The sequence below is a fragment of the Microcaecilia unicolor genome, chromosome 4, assembly GCF_901765095.1.
Source record: "Microcaecilia unicolor chromosome 4, aMicUni1.1, whole genome shotgun sequence".
Classification (NCBI taxonomy): domain Eukaryota; kingdom Metazoa; phylum Chordata; class Amphibia; order Gymnophiona; family Siphonopidae; genus Microcaecilia; species Microcaecilia unicolor.
The window spans coordinates 128,062,677-128,083,636 of record NC_044034.1 but is presented as its reverse complement, the minus strand read 5'-3'; positions in this window follow the sequence as shown (position 1 = coordinate 128,083,636).

Genomic DNA, 20,960 nt, shown 5'->3' with positions numbered 1-20,960 from the left:
CTCTAGAGGTATTTTTCTGCTAAAGTCACAAGGTCAAGAGCAACAGAGGTTTGCTCCTGCTGACTGTAACCAGTAGACCATCAGGGATGATCATATGGGCTGGGAGGGGCGAGCTCCTTGGAAGTGAGGAGGAGATCAGGTCATATTGGGGGAACCTAATATCTCCTTGTGCAGGTCTCAGCGGCTATGACATGTCCAGTTATACCTGGATATTCAATGCCAGTGCCTGGACAAGGTCTGATATTAAATATCTGGGTCCATTGTAGCTGACCATAGTCAGAACTTTAAAAAATGCTGATCACTGACAACTGAATATTAACCAGATAGTACTTTATTATTTCTAGCTTCCTTATGCTGTATGATGAACTTTATCACCTTAATGTACTTTTCTTTATGTAAATGGATGTTTGTTACGTCTATGTTTACGATAAAAAAAAAAAGAAAAAATCACTAATGTTCAATTATTTTTATTCTTGGTCATAAAAATATGGGTATGATTGCATGTATATTGAATCATCATAACCATACCCAACACACTGAAGACATAGAACAGCATGAAACACAATAAACACTGCTCCTGCATGATCCAACTATATACAATATATTGCAAAAAAAAAAATGCAAACAAACACTATAAGCTATGCAATGTACCAGGATACAATACTCTCAAATAGCATAGTATGAAACAACTAGACATGACATCAATTTGAATCTTTTTATAAACTATAAAATAACTTTGGATTTATTCACAAAAAACTGCAGTGTAGAAAAGTATTTATTAAACAAAATCATTTCTCACCAACAACACTGCGTGATACTGCGCATTTTAGAAAGTGTGTTTTGTATTTACCCATGTTAATAGTGGAATTTGTATGAGTAAGTACACATTTAAATTTTCAGAATGCACAGTTTAGAAAGGGGAACGATCTGGGAAGACCTGAAATTATATGTGTATTTCCAATACATGTATACTTTAAAAATTGTGGATATTACCACTTATACCTGTTCCAAAGCAGGCGTAAGTTTAAGGTAACAGCAAATGTGAGCTTGGAGTTTATATTAGTGGTTAAGGGGGCATGTGCTTAGTTCTATGGTATTAAAAGCCACCTCAAAATTTCAAAGTTTTGTCACACATCATCCTACGCGTCCAATTTCTCCTACTTTAGTACGCAGATGTGGAATGCATTACTTAAAAGTGTGAAAACAATACATGACCATCTAGAATTCAGACAAAATTTAAAGACCTATCTATTTTGCAAGGCCTACCCTACTGCTTCTGCTTAGCTGGCTCGACTCTGCACTGATTCAAAAGACATTGCTATTTCTTATTTCTTTGTTGCTTATTTTACCCACTTGTCCCTACCGTCCCGGATCCTATTTCTAATTGTATTTGTTAAACACCTGCCATACTTGGCGTTCACCAATAGGGTGATTTGTAAGTCACATTGAGCCTGCTAGTGTGGGGGGAAATGGGAGATACAAATGCTGCAAGTAAATAAAGAAAGAAATTGACTCTTCTTGGATATACAGTTCTATAAAATCTGGCATTTACACGTGAGTACCACCACAAACATGTTCTAAACCACAACACCCCACTAAAAATGTCTGGTCCCAATGGAAGTAACAGCACTTGCAAGTATAGTTCCTAACACTCTTATATGTATTTTACAAATGGTTCCCCTTTCAATGAGATTTTTGTAAAATACTCAAGGAATTGTGCACATTCTGACCTAGGTGTCGCAATTCCTATCTAATGGCGTCTTTTACTTTGCGCGCTCATATTTTTAGCATGCGCTAAAATTGTGGGCACACTAAATGTTAGAGACGCCCATAGGAATGCATTGACATCTCTAAAGTTTAGTGCGCCCACAATTTTAGCGTGCGCCAAAAATGTGTGCATGCCTTAGTAATAGACCCCCTCAATGTCTTATTAAAAAATTTTTGACTTTTTGTTTTCTAAATACAAAACATTTCTATGATATTGAAGGCTATCAAGGTACCATATAAGAGAACTTGAAAAGGTTTGAAGTCTAATGGAAAACAGGCTTTTAATATTTGCTTTCAAAACTTTTGTACAAGATTGGAAGAGAGGGAGGGCCTGGGTGGAGGAGGAGGCATTATTTAGGTATTATTTATACTCAACATATATCTCACAAATAATATGTCTCTGTTCTATTCTAAACCATGCCTGTGTTCCTTTCAATTTATTTTTTTCATTAAATTTATTTTTGATGTCTAGCATTCACAATGGGTATTTATTCAGCTTCATTTAATTTCTTACAATGTGCCATTCTTTTGTCAATACTTTATCTGCAGAACTATGCCTTTTGTACTGTGTGCACTTAGGACTTGATTCACCCAAATTCAAGTAGAAAAGTTATTTGTCAAGTTTGAAGAATATAAATAATCACATCCTATGTTAGCAAAGCATGGCTCAGAGGTCTTGTGTTTCTCAAAAAAGTTAAGCACCCTTAACATTTCTTTATTATCAGGCCCTGCTGTAAATCATAGAATACAGTATCAGATTTATTACAAAAGGGATAGGGAATTTGGAGGAAAAAAAAGTGACCATCTGGTTAGGATATTTCATGCCATCCTCTGGCTCAGATCATACTGAGGCAGAGAGTTATAAAAGCATATTAACTCCTTTTGTCTCTTATGTACAGTACCAACGTATGAACATACCAAGTGAACCACATTGTTCAAAATGAAATTGATTTATCTGTTTGCAAAGGACTAAGAGATGATACCCCATCAAAGGAGTCACACACAAAATACGTATCTATTCTAGTTCCAAAGATAATGCAGGTCGAGGCTACATGCCTCAATCAATAGTGGTACAACAGGAAGATAATTTATAGAGCCATGCACATATACATCCAAGATAAATATATTGGCAACTATTTAAAAAAAACAAAGACTGTGTTCCATCACCTGTATGAAATGGACATGAATTCTTCACATTTTCTAGTATCCTGGTAACAGTCATGTTGTGAGAAACACATCTCTATTATACCTGCTGCCATGAGCAGTAAGTGGCTCATGGAGCTGTCAAAAGTATGACAGTTTCAACTGTAGGCCGTAAATAAGGTAAGGTTACCAACATCACCCCTGGCCATGCTAAAGCAACAGAGGGTTTGGTGGCTTGAACAAGGCTACAAGAGGCTGCTGTGGGATTTGAATCTGGGCCTTTTGATACCCAGACTGCTACTCTAACCACTATTCTACTTTTCCACTGTAGCAGTGATTTCTGGCTTTTTTCTTATGTCAGTGACAGCATTAACCCCTCCTCTGCCTCAGTAGGGGGTCTTTCCACATACACTTTCATATGCCTTCAACTCATAGTTAAATAACCTGGCCTTGGCAGTGCTCTTCCACTCAAGAGTTTACAAGATAATAATCAGGTTATAGTTTTTAACAAAATCAACTCTTCTTTATAAAAGCCCTTGAGTTCAATTATTCACAGCTTAAACATAGAACTCCTTTTCCTGCACCAAAAAAACCTTATGAGAATCACCAAATTTCCTTTATTTTCTTGGCATACCATACCGGAAATCTCGCACCCATACCAACTTCATTCATTACAAATTCATGCTATCCTCCTTCCAGTCCTCCCTATTCCGTGCCAAACAGGACTATTACACCCAATTGACCAATTCTCTCGGCTCCAACCCTCGTCTCTTCGCCACCATTAACTCGCTCCTCAAAGTGGCCTCCGCTCCCCCCCCCCCTTCACTCTCTCCTCAATCACTGGCTGACTACTTCCGCGACAAGGTGCAGAAGATCAACCTCAAATTCACCACCAAGCCACCTCCTCCTCCTCACCCTTTAACCCACTCCCTCAACCAACCAACCCAGGCCTCCTTCTCCTCTTTTCCTGATATCATTGAAGAGGAAACCGCCCACCTTCTTTCCTCCTCGAAATGCACCACCTGTTCCTCTGATCCCATCCCCACCAACTTACTAAACGCCATCTCTCCTACTGTCACCCCCCCATCTGTCATATCCTCAACCTCTCTCTCTCCACTGCAACTGTCCCTGACACCTTCAAGCATGCTGTAGTCACACCACTCCTTAAAAAACCATCACTGTCCTTCCAACTACCGCCCCATCTCCCTCCTACCCTTCCTCTCCAAGATACTTGAACGCGCCGTTCACAGCCGCTGCCTTGATTTTCTCTCCTCTCATGCCATCCTCGATCCGCTTCAATCCGGTTTTCGCCCTCTACACTCGACAAAAACAGCACTCACTAAAGTCTGTAATGACCTGTTCCTTGCTAAATCCAAAGGTCACTACTACATCCTCATCCTCCTTGACCTATCTGCCGCTTTTGGCACTGTCAATAATAATTTACTTCTTGCCACACTGTCCTCTGTTGGGTTCCAGGGCTCTGTTCTCTCCTGGTTCTCCTCGTATCTCTCCCACTGTACCTTCAGAATACATTCGCATGGATCTTCCTCCACCCCCATCCCGCTCTGTTGGAGTTCCTCAGGGATCGGTCCTTGGACCCCTTCTTTTTTCAATCTACACCTCTTCCCTGGGCTTCTTGATCTCATCTCATGGTTTTCAATATCATCTTTATGCTGACGACACCCAGCTTTATCTCTCCACAACAGACATCATTGCGGAAACCCAGGCCAAACTATCAGCCTGCTTATCCGACATTGCCGCCTGGATGTCCAACCGCCACTTGAAACTGAACATGGCCAAAACCGAGCTTATTGTCTTTCCACCCAAACCCACTTCTCCTCTCCCTCCACTCTCTATTTCAGTTGATAACACCCTCAACCTCCCCGTCTCATCTCCCCGCAACCTCGGAGTCATCTTCGACTCCTCCCTCTCCTTCTCTGTACATATCCAGCAGACAGTCAAGACCTGTCGCTTCTTTCTCTTTAACATCAGCAAAATTCACCTTTTCCTCTCTGAGCACACCACCCGAACTCTCATCCACTCTCTCATTACCTCTCGCCTTGACTACTGCAACCTACTCCTCACTGGCCTCCCACTTAACCATCTATCCCCCCTTCAATTCGTTCAGAACTCTGCTGCGTGTCTTTTCTTCCGCCTGGACCGATGTGCTCATAACACCCCTCTCCTCAAGTCACTTCACTGGTTTCCGATCAGATACCGCATACAGTTCAAGCTTCTCTTACTAACCTACAAATGCACTCAATCTGCAGCCCCTCATTACCTCTCTACCCTCATCTCCCCTTATGCCCCTACCCGAAACCTCTGCTCACAGGACAAATCCCTCCTCTCAGTACCCTTTTCCACCACCGCCAACTCCAGGCTCCGCCCTTTCTGCCTCACCTCACCCAATGCTTGGAATAAACTTCCTGAGCCCATACGCCAAGCCCCCTCCCTGCCCATCTTCAAATCCTTACTCAAAGCCCACCTCTTCAATGTCGCTTTCGGCACCTAACCATTATACCCCTATTCAAGAAATCTAGACTGCCCTAAATTGATTGACTGCACATTTTGTCCTTTAGATTTTAAGCTCCTTTGAGCAGGGTCTGTCCTTCTTTGTGGAATTGTACAGCATTGCGTAACCCTAGTAGCGTTTTAGAAATGTTAAGTAGTAGTAGTAGTATATAACCTGGCCATAGCAGTGCTCTTCCGCTCAAGAGTTTACAAGATAATAATCAGGTTATAGTTATTAACAAAATCAACTCTTCTTTATAAAAGTCCTTGAGTTCAATTATTCACAGCTTAAATATAGAACTCCTTTTCCTGCACCCAAAAAACTTATGAGAATCACCAAATTTCCTTTATTTTCTTGGCTATCTCTATGTAGTAAGATTGTGAGTTTACTAGGGACAAAGTACCTACATATAATACATGTAAACTGCTTTGGATGTATCACAGAAAGCAAGATATTAAATCCATGATCCTTTACACTTTACCCTTTAGTCAGTGCTTCTTTTTCCCAATTTATTTCTAAGTTCCTCAAGGGACAGGCAAAGGCTGGCCCTTCAGCCTGTTTAGGCTCTAACAGTTCAACAGTTTTATATCATTGAAGATTCCAGTTCCACCTGCAGCTTACATAATTCCAGAGATTCTTAAACCACCTTTTCTCTCTTTGCAAATCTTGACAATGAACATACCAGCAAGGTGCTTTGAGATAGACTGCAATTCATCTGCCTCAGAGCAGCCAGTATAAGCAGTAACCCACCGACTAATATTAATGGCTTCACTCTTTACTACCCCTTCCCCTCCTCCTCCTCCTCCTCCTCCTCCTCCTCACTGCTCACCAGTGCATTCAAAAGAAAAAAAACATTCAAAGAAAGCTTAAAATGTTCTAAGTTTCAAGTTTATTCTGCATTTGATATGGGATATATCATCTGAGCGGTTACAAATTTAAAATCAAAGAAAAGAATATAATGAAAAGAACTATAATTAATTACAGGAAAGAAAGGCAGAAGTGAGGGAAGATAAGATTTGAGGACAGAAGGATCCAAGACTACTGGCAATCGATGGCCAACCTCAAGGAGGGTGGAAGGAGAGAACCCAGCTTTACTGGGGGGGGGGGGGGCAGATATCTTTATTAGATCAGGTGGGAAAAACATCCCTAAATAGGAAAGTTTTTTAGGGCTGTTTTAAAGAGGGAATGGGATGGCTCAGTTCATAAGGATTGAGACAGGGAGTTCCAGAGAGCTGGAAAGATATGCTAAACATCTAAGAGTGAATAGTAACAGGTCTGATGAAATGTAAGGATGGAATCACTAGGTGATTGTGCTGCAATGACTGAAACCTGGAAGCAGGAATATAGGGAGTCAGGACCTGTGAGGGGTAGGGTGATTGATCAGAATTATGAATCTTATGGGTAACTACTAACATTTTATATATAATGAGGTAAGTGACTGGCAGCCAGTGTTCTTGTCATAGAAGTGGAGTCACATGATCATGTTTGCAAGAACTAGTAATAATCTTGACCACCATGTTCTGTAGTAGCTCTAGATGTCATGTCTGATAAGTGAGTGCTATGCAGAAGTGCACTGCAGTAATCTAACTTGCTAATAACAAATGCTTGTGTTAATACTCTAAGTGCCTCTTGCGGAAAAAAGGTGTCTAATGGAACAGAGAATGCATAACTTAAAAAGCAAGAGCAAATAAGTGTGGAAGTCTGTAGCCTGAAGGTCAGGTGTTGATCCAGGAGGACACCCAAGACCTTAATGGTGGATTGGGGTGTAACGGTAGATCCAGAAATGCTTATGGGAATGGCAGGTTTGAGATCTCCTTTCCATGAGAATAAAACAGCTTGAGTTTTGTCAGGATTCAATTTTAGTTTATGAGAAAATAGTCAATAGGAGATAGAATCCAAAGTGGTGTTAAGTATAGAGATGTCCTGAGTGGAAATATAAACTAAAATGGTAAGAATCTGTATATCATTGGCGTATACCTATGGGGTCAAGTCTAATGATTGTATATGCATAAGTAACAGTGACATAAATAGGTTGAAGATTGTGGGAGCAAGTATAGCTCCTTGTGAAACCCCACAAGGAAGGGAGTATATCTGAGACTGTGTGTCCTGCCAAAGTACGGTATTAATCCATTGATGCAAATATGAAGAGAATCATTTATAGGCAGTATCCGTGATGTCTATTTCTTGGAAGCAATTGAGTAAAAAAGATCATGGTCTATTAGATCAAATGCAGCTGTTAAGTCCAATCAAAGAAGTACAGCATTATTCTGGGCTAAATGATGATTTATGTACATGGTAATGCCTATTAGAGCTGTTTCAGTGTTTTGATGCTGCTTAAGCCAGGTTGATTGGAGTATAATGAGTTAGTTTTGTACGGAAAATTAGTCAGTTGATCTTGAACTATGGATTGAGTAATTTTCAGCACAAAAGAGAGATTAGATATGGGATGATAGTTAGATGGGTTTGCATCTCTTGGAGCAGAAGTCTTGGTCTTTGGGTGAATAAATGTCGTTTTTTTCTTTACAACATCCGTAAAATCTGCCCCTTTCTTTCTGAACACTCTACCAGAACCCTCATCCACACCCTTGTCACCTCTCGTTTAGACTACTGCAATCTGCTTCTTGCTGGCCTCCCACTTAGTCACCTCTCCCCTCTCTAGTCGGTTCAAAACTCTGCTGCCCATCTCGTCTTCCGCCAGGGTCGCCTTACTCATACTACCCCTCTCCTCAGGTCGCTTCACTGGCTCCCTCTCCGTTTTCACATCCTGTTTAAACTTCTTCTACTAACCTATAAATGTATTCACTCTGCTGCTCCACAGTATCTCTCCACACTCGTCCTTCCGTACTCCCCTTCCCGTGCGCTCCGATCTATGGATAAATTCTTCTTATCTGTTCCCTTCTCCACTACTGCCAACTCCAGACTTCGCTCCTTCTGTCTTGCTGCACCCTACGCCTGTAAGAGCAGCCAAACTGGGTCAAATCAATGATCCACCTAGCCCAGTATCCTATTTTCCAAACAGTGGCCAAGCCAGGTCACAAGTACCTGGCAGAAACCCAGATATTTGTGTAGAACAGTTTTTTTAGAAACTGTTTTCAGACTTACATATTTTTAAACATGCTTTTGTAATACTCTCTTTTGCAGAGAAATTTAAATGGCTGTTCTCAAGAGCGGACCTGCTGCCAGCATGGCCACATTTGGTGCTTTTAATCAAGTTAGTGGTCTGAATAGCATAACTGAAGCCTTCTTCCAAGCAATATTGCAGTTATCTTATTTGGACCGCTACCCTGTTAAAGAGCACCAAACCTGCATATATGTTCTGAGAGTGCATGAAAATAATAATATGGCACTTTTTTTTGTTATATTTGTACTCTGTGCTTTCCCACTCATGGCAGGCTCAAGGTGGCTTACATGGGGCAATGGAGGGTTAAGTGACTTGCCCAGAGTCACAAGGAGATGTCTGTGCCTGAAGTGGGAACCAAACTCAGTTCCTCAGGACCAAAGTCCACCACCCTAACCACTAGGCCACTCCTCCACTCTATTTCTAGATACAATTCAGTTGGTTTTAAAAAATATATTTTGCTTGGTGTTAATAAGGTGATGCTGTATTGTGAAAGACTGTCCTATTTAGTAGATTTGATGACAAGATGTAGTTATGCAGGGGAGGAGGCAGGCACCAGTGACAGGTTTTGAACTCCTTACCTCAGAAGGATATGGCAAATGTTCTAACCATTCTGCCACCTCCTTCCTTGTGCAATGCCCCCTCTTTCAATGGGAAAACCTGCACCCCTGAAAAAGGACAAGCAAAGTGTTTGCAGGTTGGGGTGGGGGAAGCAGGGCTGGCATCCATTACAGGATTTGAACTCTCTGTCAGAGAGAGATAAGGCAAGTGTTCTAATCACTCTGCCACTTTCTCTTTTCAGTAGCAAGCCTTCTTGTAATGTGAATGCCTGCATCTCTGAGGAGGGATGAGCAACATACATACAGGACAGATTGGAGGATGCCCTAGAACAGATTGCAGCCAACCAAGTCCTAATTCTCTATGCTGTAGGGTATGCTGCCATCTCTGGACCCCTCACCCTCCAGGGTCCTTAGTCAGTCCCACCCCCTGAGGCAGCTCCTGATGCTCATGGGGGTCACCTCCCTCCCTTCCTCCCATCTCTGGAAGGAAAACAAAGGAGGGGGAGAGGGAGAAATAAATTCAGCTGACTCTTAGAATACATGCACACATTCCTTTAAGGCTATAGAGGGTGGTGTCAGGGGTGTTTGATGTCACTTTCTGTCACAAGACCCCATCCAAGATAGCGGCAAGTAATGTGAAACAGGAAGTGACAAGGTGTGTCCAGTGCTCACTGCCATCTTGGAAAAGGGCCATGGATATGTCACTTCCTGTGATGTCACTGAAAGGTTCGGGGTTTGGGACAGGGTTATACAAAAGGCCTGGGGTTCAGGGCAGGGCTATGCAAATAATGCAGGGTTAGGAGCAGGGTTATACAAAAGAGGCAGGGATTGGGCAGAGCTATGGCATCATATCCGGTGATGCCATCAAAGGTGGCAGGGTGGGGTGGGAAGTGGGTGGGGTTTGGGCATGACTTCAATTCTGATTGACTGATATGACCAGAAGTGGGTGTTGGCACCTGTAAAAAAAATATAAAAGTTAGTTTTGATGAAAGCTGGTGAGGTATACTGCTATTGGATTCAGCTGGCATAACTGATGGAACAAAGATTTGGATCACAGATCCTGATAAACAAAATCCAAAACCAGCTGCAAATACTTGCATCTGAAGTAGATAATATAGTCCTAGTGATTCAACCAGGGGATGATAAGTGACTATCTATAAATATTTTTTATAATTTTTATAGTTTCAGGCTTTACTCTGCTTTGTTGTTTTAAGTACATTTGCTGGACACCCTCTGGCAATTTACCGATCCCAGATGCTGTGAGTGAAGATTGCAGCATAGACAATATAGGTTTGGAGACGTGAAACTCAAGCACGACAGCAAGATGATTTGTCTTTTCTTCTTTTTTTTTTGTAAAGTAAACAAGTCATGTATTGTGATTAACATGCAGCTACTGTAACTAAACTGTATTAATCAAGATATAGCACAAATGATTAATTTGCAGGCTCATTGGAACCCTACAATTTGGGATAGTCAAAGCTTAAATGTACAATTATTGGATAAATTTAAAAGTCAATTTAATGTTACTCAATATTCAAATAGGTGAAAATGTTTTACAACTTTTTAATTAGACTGCTTGCGCCATACAAAGGCTGTATGCAGATATGCAAAAACAGAGAGTACGATTAGAGTTAATGACTCACAAATTACCATGTATGGCAGACAGACATTGTTCCACAATTGGATGCTCAATTTGGCTTGGATATCCATTCAAGAACAGAATACTGAATGTACTGAATTTTACTGTAAAGATTCCTTTACTATATACACAGTAAGACAACCTGAATTGCAATGCAAATTTTGTTAAATGTTAATTAGTCATCCTTAATTGAGATGGATACCTGGAATGGGGAACAAGCTCAACACTCTTTCTACAAAAAAATTAGAGAAGAAACAGAAACAAAATTGAGACTTGGACGTTTCTTTCTGTTCCATAATCTCTGTTGGATTCCTGATTTTGGGCCTTCCATAATCCCACCCAAGAGACACCCTCAACATGCCCCCTTGCTATTTAGATATACTGCAGTGTTAGAGCTCCCTTTTCTGCCTTTGCAAAATTGAAATTTGGATGTTTCTAGCACATGGACATCCATTTGGACTTTTTGAGACGTCCATATACTTCAAAAATAAGTGCCGCGGATGCCTAAGTGTCTCTATAGAATAGGATGAAAATAGGCATTTAACTTATCCATTTATCAGGAGAACATTAGTGCTAGACATAAATGCTGGTACATTTGCCCTGTCTCAGATCCTTCCCCTTTTTGCAAATTAAACAGCTTGATCATATGCATGCAAGCATTAAAAATTAAGAAATAAATGAGTTATACATTTGCCATATGTATACAGTAACCCAATTCAAATACTGGGCCCTTAGGGATAAATATATAAAAAAAAGGAGACAACATTCTAGCTCCAAGAACATGTGTAAATGGCCAGAATACTGACATATAAGTGTGTATGTGGTCATATGTGCATAAATGCCAATATTCCATTATGGGCTATTCTACAAAATGGTTACTAAATACGATGACACATACTTTGATGGAGGGCATACAAAGGGGTTCTTTTACTAAGCCATGGTGAAAAGTGGCCTGCAGTAGTGTGGCGCATGTTTCTGGTGCGCGCTGGTCCATTTTTTACCGCGGTTGGAAGAAAAGGCTTTTTTAAACGGGGATAGTAAATGGCCATGTACTAAAATTACAAGTAGTGCACAGCTATTTACTGCCTGAGCCCTTACCGCCACCCATTGACCTAGTTGTGCATGGTACTCATACAGCGTGCATCAGTGGCCGTGCTGCCGATTACCACCGGGAATGCCCCTTGCAGTAGAAAATAGAGAAAAATTTCCTGCTGTGGAAACAGCATGCGCCAATTTCAAAATTACCACCAGGTGGGCGTGCTAACCAGGCGATGCGCTACACATATGGTAGCCCTACCACCACTTTGTAAAAGGACCCCACAGAGTCTGTGGAAAAACATGGGCCAGGCACACAGTTACACGCGTAAATCATAGAATACTATACACATATTTTTTAACAATCTAGGTGTCAGCATTTACACCAACTCTATGGCTGGTGTAACTGGACACGCTTAAACTATACTTTCCTAAACTGACAAATGATTATCGCTAAAACTGTATACTATTAATCATCCTTCAAAGTTACAGTCAACCTGAACACAACCATTTACAGAGTTAAATGTGAATTCCTTAGTTGTGCCACTCGGTGGAAATTACTTATACCATCAAGACTTGTGCACCGGCATCATCATCGGTCTTTTAAATATCCAGCTTTGTATATAGCTCACTTATATGTAAATCAATATTTGAAAATATTTTTAGAGTAGTGAATTTATTCACTTATCTTTGTTGTTGGTTTAGGGGTATATTGTCTGACATGTCTAGCAGGTTAGGAGGCGGGGCTCTTGGTTGGGAGGCGGGGCTAGTGCTGGGAAGGCTTCTACGGTCTGTGCCCTGAAAATGGCAGATACAAATCAAGGTCAGGTATACATATAAAGTAGCACATATGTTTATCTTGTTTGGCAGACTGGATGGACCGTACAGGTCTTTTTCTGCCGTCACTTACTACGTTACTATGATCCATGTTTCGTAACTTCTTCTTCAGGGACGAACCCCCTACAAAAACAATCATAATATATATGATCTTATCCTCTAAAATTTGATCTAAATACAAGAAAGCCCCTTCAGACTTCAGAAGCTTTCATACCTTACATTTGTTTCAATAAACTGGCTGAACACTAGCTAATAGAAATTTTTTATATGTGGTGTAAACAAGTGGTTACCGTTACTTCCTTGTTGCTTTACTTTCTCTAGGAGGAAAAGGCTTCAAATGCTCTGCTATTTTTACTTTTGTAGCCTGCCTGTCGTAAGGTTACCATATGGCTCCAGAAAAAAAGTGGACACATTGATCCAACCCGGGTTTTGCTTCCATTGAAAGCAATGGATGTAAAACCCAGATTGGCTCAATCTGTCCTCCTTTTTCTGGAGCCATAGGGTATATATATATGAGGAGTGGCCTATTGGTTAGGATGGTGGACTTTGGTCCTGGAGAACTGAGGAACTGAGTTCAATTCCTGGCACAGGCAGCTCCTTGTGACTCTGGGCAAGTCACTTAACTCTCCATTGCCTGCTGCATTGAGCCTGCCATGAGTGGGAAAAGCATGGGGTACAAATGCAATAAAAAAAAAATAACCCTAGCTGGGTGGGCTTCCTCATCAGCCTAAAAACCTCCTGTATATAAAGCTTATTTATATTTCTTATTTTTTTTTCAACTTTTTCAACTATTTCTGTGATTCTTTCTCATCTATATTTATCAATGATTTCCATAATGACACCATAGTCACTTATCTTTGTTGCTGTGCTGTTAACTGAGGTTTGCTCAACAAAGCACCTACGTTTTGCTTCTTCTTCAGGAGACAAACTGTGCTGTACAACTTTCTCCGTGACCTGCAGAAAGTAAATCAAAGCCTAGTGGTTAGTGCAGTAGGCTTTAATCTTGGGGAACTGAGTTCAATTCCCACTGCAGCTCCTTGTGACTCTGAGCAAGTCACTTAACCCTCCATTGCCTCTGGTACAAAATAAGTACCTGAACATATGTAAACCACTTTAAATATAGTTGCAAAACCTCAGAAAGGTGGTATATCAAGTCCCATTTCCCTTCCCTTGTATCCATTAGAAATAGAAAAAGTAGCAATGAATTTTCTTATCGTAGTTAATTTTCTTTGAATGTGTCTTAATGTTGCCTCTTTAAATATGGTGACTGCTGTTTTTAAAAGGACGCTGGCTCTGCTTACCCAATCATCTCTCTGCTCTTGCCTACCTCATCTTTCTGAGACTGATCTCGTATTTCTCCTGATATCACTGGTGTTCAAAAAATGTTTTCCACTCTTATTTTATTATTTAAGCCTTTGGGAATCAAGGCTTGTAATTTATAAATCCACCGTTGTTCTAATTGTATTAATCGGCGATCTCTATCTCCTCCCTGCATTAACTTTTTTACTTGGTCTATAACCATACATTTGTAGCCTGCAAATTTATGTCGATATCTAATACTATGCCCTACAATTGGGGCTTCTGTTCTTTGGTACTTTAGATTATGATTGTGCTCACTTAAACGCTGTCTTTTACCTTGCATTTGTCCATAGGCGCCCGGTAGAAGAGGCGTGGGGAGGCTAAGCCTCCCCAGCCCGACCTTCCATGCCTGCTGCTTTCTTCCTAGTATTGCCCCTCTCTTTCCCCACCTCCCGGCCCCACATCCTGCCTTAGGCTGTAGATGTTTTCCTTCCTTTTCGACCTCTGCCATTCGTACAGTACTAATTATAAAGCAAAGCTGCGCGGGACCGTGTCTCTGCATGCTGCAGCTGCTACCTCATCTTCTGACTGACCTCATCTGAAAGAGGAAGTTATAGCAGAGGAGGCGGGGTCAGCTAGAAGTGGTAGCTGCAGCGTGCAGAGACCCGCAGTCCCACAGAGCTTTGCTCTATAATTAGCGAGGCAGAAATGACAACAGGAGGGAGGGAGCCTCTGCTTTCATAGGCACAGCTGCTGGCTCTGCTGGTCACACTCCCTCTGACATCACTTTCCTGTTCCAGAGGGGGAAGGACTGGCAGAGAGCCAGCAGCCACACCTATGAAAGCAGAGGTTCCGCAATTTTTTTGTTTTTTAAATTGCTGCTGCAGTGCTGCTCTTTTGAGGAGAAGCAGAAGGGTTGGCAAGAAGGGGAAGGGAGTTCAGAGAGAGAGTGGAGGTGATGGTTGAAAGAGGTCAAAGAGAAAGGAGGAAGATTCTGTGTGTGTGTGTGTGTAGGGGGGAAGTTGGAGAATGAATAGGTTAGCTGCAAGGGGATACAGAGAAGAGGGACATTGTGGCTGAAAAGGTAAGTGGGGGGGGGCAGGTGGGAGAAACACTGGATATAAAAGATGGAGAGAAAAAGGGATATGCTGCATGAAAAAGGGGAAATAGAGGGGAGTTGCTGGATGAAAGATGGAAGAGATGAGACATTTTGTCAGGAAAGGGGTAGAGAGAGAGGAAGACTGGCTGGAAAGGGTGGGGGAAATGCTGCATGGAAAGGGTGGAGAAAGAGAGGGGAAGATGCTGCATTGAAATGAGGAGAATGGGGGGATGCTGGAGGGAAGAGAGGAGAAATACTTGCTGAAAGGAATGGAGAAGATGGGGAGATGCCAGATGGAAAATGGTAGAGAGAGGAGATATTGAATGGGAGGGGGAGAGGAATTAGAATTAGTGAAAGACTGGAGAATACGAGGAAGGGGAATAGAAGAACTGGGCTGAGGGAAAGAGTTAGAAAGCTGTAGGTAGATGCAGTAAAAGAGAGAAATTGAATAGTAAGAATAAAAGAAATTTGGACAGAGAGGTGGAAAATTAAATAGAATAAAGCTGATAGGAAAAAAAAATCAATGTTGGAGACAGATCTATTAGAGGAAATGAACATGACAGGAGGAGAGAGAGAAATGACAAACAGAGAGAAAACCCTGTGAAGAGAGCTAAGAGAAGACAAAGGAAAGTAGAAACTAAGAACTGGGACTGATACAATGAGAAAAATTGGCCAGACAACGAAAGGTAAATACAATTTTTATTTTAGAATACCTCACTGTTCAGATGGCCAATAGGAATTTGCTAGACTGAGGAGCTAGGACTGACCAAGAGACAAGTGTTAAACTACCTCCACACAATACTGCACATACTATTCTCTTTAGTATATTGTATTATTTTAAATTTTTTTGGTACATAATTCCCTGGAGTGTACACAGTGTGCATGATACCATCAGTTACAGAGGTACTAGGGGGGAGCAGTTGGTAGGGGTTCTTCTGTACTGTGCTTAAAAATGCATCTGCTGTCCCTTTCCTGTTGATATAGGTGTTGACCCCTAAGGTTTTTAACTTGACCCCACCTACCTTAGCCCCACCCACCTTAGTCTCCCCAAATAGTTGAGTCACCGACCGCCTATGCATTTGGCCAGACACCTCCTACCGACTACTATTCCTCAGCACAGATAAGCGCCGGTGTCTAATTGATGCTATTATAAATTAATCAGCAGATCTTTCTCCCCAATCACAGAACCATTCACAACAGAGATGTCCACTCAATCTCACACTTAAATTACACTGGTATTCTATAAATGCCACCTACTTTCCTATATAGAATAGCATTCTTGATGCGTAAAAAGGGTGTCTTTTTGTATAGAATTGCCCTCTTATTGTTCAGTTGTGGCTGACTAGAAGTATCTTAGCTTGTGCACATTGAGGAAATCTAAATTTCAGAGTAGAAGGACTGCATATAAGGCTTAGACTCAGCTTGTTATTGTGAAAGCTCATCAAATCTCTCTTCTCATGTAATTCTGTTCACTTGGCTTCATTTTAAAAACAATAAATTGTAGCTGATGGAACTGACGCCAAAATTCTACACTATAAGGATACTTTGTAAACTGTCCTTTATTGTCAGCATGAAAAGAAGAATTATACTTCCTACAGTACGCATTTTCATCCCAAAGTATTTCTAAGCAATCTTTCTACAACATTATTTTTAATTAATGGAACACTTTAGAATCGGTACGACACTGCATCTTTGTTTTGATTGTTTTCCCTGAAAGATTACCTGTAGCTGTTTACATAAAAATAAAGGCTTTATATATTGTTAATATTCTTCTTTGCTGGTGTGTAAAAGGGAGTAAAAATGTAGATAAAGATCTCTGAGGTGAGCCATGATTTTGAACCTTTAGGTATACTCTATTGTCTGAAGGTATTGCATTATTCTATTTCTTAAAATTGTATTTATTCTATGTAAAACATTCTTGGTTTCTCATTATTATAGTCAACATATATAGCCATAGTCATTCTTACAACTTTCAATATACTCATGAGGATCAGACATTATTTTGTTTGTGTGTGTCTCCTTCTCGGAACATTTTGTTCCTTCTTCTGTCATATTAGATACTGTACACTAATCTCTACCACACACCATTCACTGTGGTAGAATATTGGAAAAGAACAACAATTCAATCTCTATCTCTCTCATCCTTCCAGTTTTGCACATCTTACATACTTTTATCTAAGGACGCCCTGTGAGAATACAAAACAAATGCAGCTCTCATCACAGCTGTGACTCTGCTCCTGAGATGACCTGATGTGACACCAACTAGGAAATTCTAGAAATGGCACCTAAAGTTAGACATTGATTTGGTGCCCAACTTTTGCTGCGGAAACACATTTTGACAGATGCAAGGTGCAGAAATGGGTCTGGAAATGCAGATTGGAGTGCAAATACACTTTCATGCCCAGTTATAGGCTAGTGCCCAAGTGTATTTGCATGTAATTGCAAAGGTGGCATAGCCATGGGGGGGGGGGGGGGGGGGGGGGGTGGGGATCAGGGGTGTTCCAGAAAATTGCACACAGTTTTATAGAATATCACGGATGAGTGCCCAACTTGAGCGCCAGGATTTACACCAGGTTTCAGCTGGTGTAAGTCCTTGCGCCCAGCTTGGCATTTGGCACCCAATACTATTCTATAAAGAACACTCATCCCGGACTGCTCTTTACAAAATAGGGCTGGGCACTGATTTTTTCTGACACACAAATTTGGGCATCATTTACTGAATCAGGCCCTAAGGATGCAAATCTGTATCTTGATGCCTCCATTTAGATGCTTTGATGCTGGGCATTGCGAACAGGACATCAATTCTATTTATGGTATCTGTGCACCCAGATGTCATTAGAGAATACTAGCGTAAGTCAGCTTGGATGTGCCAAAGTTTATGAGCAACCATTTACACTATGTTAATGGGAAGTGTAAATGGCCTTGTATTCACGTGCCAAATGATGCATGTCACTGATAGCATTCTACAAGTTATGTGTATCACTTGAAGGTATGCCCATGGCCTGCTCATACTCCACCCAAGTATAGGATCGCCCGGCAGTTAACCACTAGAGCACTAACAAAGCTACAGCAAAAGGGGGACTACACTGGCATCAGCACGTGTTTTTTATGTGCACTGAGGCCCCCTTTTACCACAGCAGGAAAAAGGCAGGTCTTTGGGGTTTTTTAAAGAAATGGTCATGCGGCAAGTGAAGTACTTGCTGCGTGGACATTGTTTTTGGGGAGGGAGCACTTACCGCCACCCATTGAGGTGGCAATAAGGGCTCCCATGTTAACCTGGCAGTAACCTGCTCGATTACCACCAGGTACACACCGGTGCTACAAAAATTTAAATATTTTTGCAGCGCAGGAAATGATGCACACTGGGGGACAGAACTACCTCCAGGCTATTGCGGTAGCCTGGTGGTATTTCCTTTTTTGCGAGTGGTAAGCCGGCGTTGGGCTTACCGCCACTTCATAAAAGGGGCTCCTAAGGCACTACCTTATGGAATAGCATCTACTATACATTCACGCACAAGTACGTCTAGGCACCAATTTGTAGAATTACCTACTAAATGAATACACTAAGTCATAAGTATTCTTTTAAATGGCATTTCAAGTCCCAAACAAATGAAATATGCTGTGCCTTTCATATAATTATGTAGCAGTGGCTGCTGAATGTAAGAACATGATTAAGGGGTTCCAAAAGACCCCCTTGGAAGACCATACAGGGCCACTGCTAATGTACATGTTTATGGGATTTTCTGCTGCCTTGACTAATGGAACGGCAAGTAGATCATGTGCTCTATATTAGAAGTTGAGGGCTGTTAGATTGTTACTGCGTGCTTTTTTGTGTTTTATGTTTAAAATACAAATAAAATTTGTGAACTTAAAAAAAAAAGTCCCAAACAGGCAAACGAGCAGGAACTAATGTAGAAAATTAGATCCAGAATTTTATGTTTGGCAGCACACAGTGTAAGGCACTTAGCCATCTGGCCAGCTCATATCATTATCCTAACAAAATGTAATTATAAATATCAGAGTTCATTTGTTTTTTAATTATTCTTTGACATTCATAATAGTATCCACATAATAAAAAAATCTTAACATTTGATATCATTTTTTTAAGGGAAGAACTGGATTGCAAAGGGACATACAGCTACAAATAATTCTTTAAAACTCCATTTGGGCATGCTTTACTATGAAATATATTTGGAAATTATTTGGAAATATTCCATTTCCGAATTTAACCTGTCAATCCAGTGAAAAAGATCTGAAATGAGAAAAGTCTTGTTTTATAATATCTGTTGCTATGATATGACTAACAATTTTGGAAACAAAAGATAAAGGATCATGTACATATCTGCTCTCCTTCAGTACAATTGTGGCCTTCGCACCAGGCAGAACAGGGCAGCGAGTCCAGGCTTCAGTCAGTCATTGAGTGTCACTGGTTGCTTCAATTCGAGACACCACCCTCTGCTGCAGTGAGGCACAGCAGAGATCCCACCCCTCTGTAAGGTCACAATATACTTTCCTCTGAGGTTTCCCAGATGTAGGGGTGAAAGGCTAGCACTATAAGAAATAGAGTTATTGGGATGGGGTGGGAATTGTAATAGGAAACCAGGAAGGAATGAGGAATTTTCGAACAGTTTTTATTTAGTCTGCTGGGGGGTTCTGTAAGAGAATAATAAATAAGAATGACAAAACCATATTTTCCAAAAAATAAGTATGAATGATAGCAAAGGCAAGACAGACAAACAATTCTCAAAACTACTGTATTCTTTTAACCCAAATTAGGCTCTGGGTATCAATCTCATTAACTCAGTGTTCCAATACCCCTGTTTCAGTGTCCCTTGTATCCCCTTTCCGCTTGTCAATGGATTTCTCCTGGAAAGGAGGCTCCCCAACCAAGTATGCAACCCCTACTTAAGATTAATTTAGCTCAATTAAAGTCTGGATCTGGCCAGTTATGTGTGGTACAGGCTTAGGTCTCACTGCTCTATGCCACGTGGTCTGTGCTGCTCCTTGAAAGTCCTTGCTGAACTGACATCTCATGGTCAAGCGATGATCTGCATTGCTCCCTTGCTGTAGGCAGAAATGCTCACTTGACCCTCAGTGCTCCTAACAAAACATCTCTCTAGGCCTTGGCAACAAAAATACCCTTGAGCTAAGGCTTTTTTTGAGGGGGTACTTGGGGGTACTGAGTACCTGCACCTTTTTCATTGCTAAAATTGACTTATGGTCCCCAAGTTTTAATGAAAGAGCTCAGGCTCTACACACCAATTCTGCCTTGTCATAGATTCTGTGACTGGTTGCAGGGGGCCTGGCTATTGTGGGGTAGGTCCCTCAGTGATTACCCCACCCCTGAAAGTTGGTCTGGCATTTGAGTACCAGCACCATTTTTGCTAGAAAAAACCCACTGCCCTGAGGCTACCTGAAACAATCCCTGATGTTTCAGTAGAACATAGAAACACAGAAAATAATGACAGATAAAATCAATTCTGCCTATCCATACTACCTGCTATTCTTTTCTCTTCTATAGAGATCCTATCCAGCTTATAATCGAAAGAGAAAAACGCCTATATTGCGACCCAAATCGGGAGATGGGCGTCTTTTTCCCGTGGGCACCCAAATCGGTATAATTGAAAGCCGATTTTGGGCGTTTCCAACTGCAATCCGTCGCGGAAACGGGTAAAGTTGACGGGGGCGTGATGGAGGCATGGTGAAGGCGGAACTGGGGCGTGGTTATCAGCCGGGGAGAGATGGGCGTCTTTAGCTGATAATCGATAAAAAAGGCGTTTTTACCGCAATTTTGGGTCACTTTTTTTGGACCCTTTTTTTTACGAACAGGTCCCAAAAAAGTGCCCCAACTTACCAGATGACCACTGGAGGGAATCGGGGATCACCTCCCCTGACTCCCCCAGTGGTCACTAACCCCCCCCCCCACCAAAAAAACCCCACTTTACAAACTT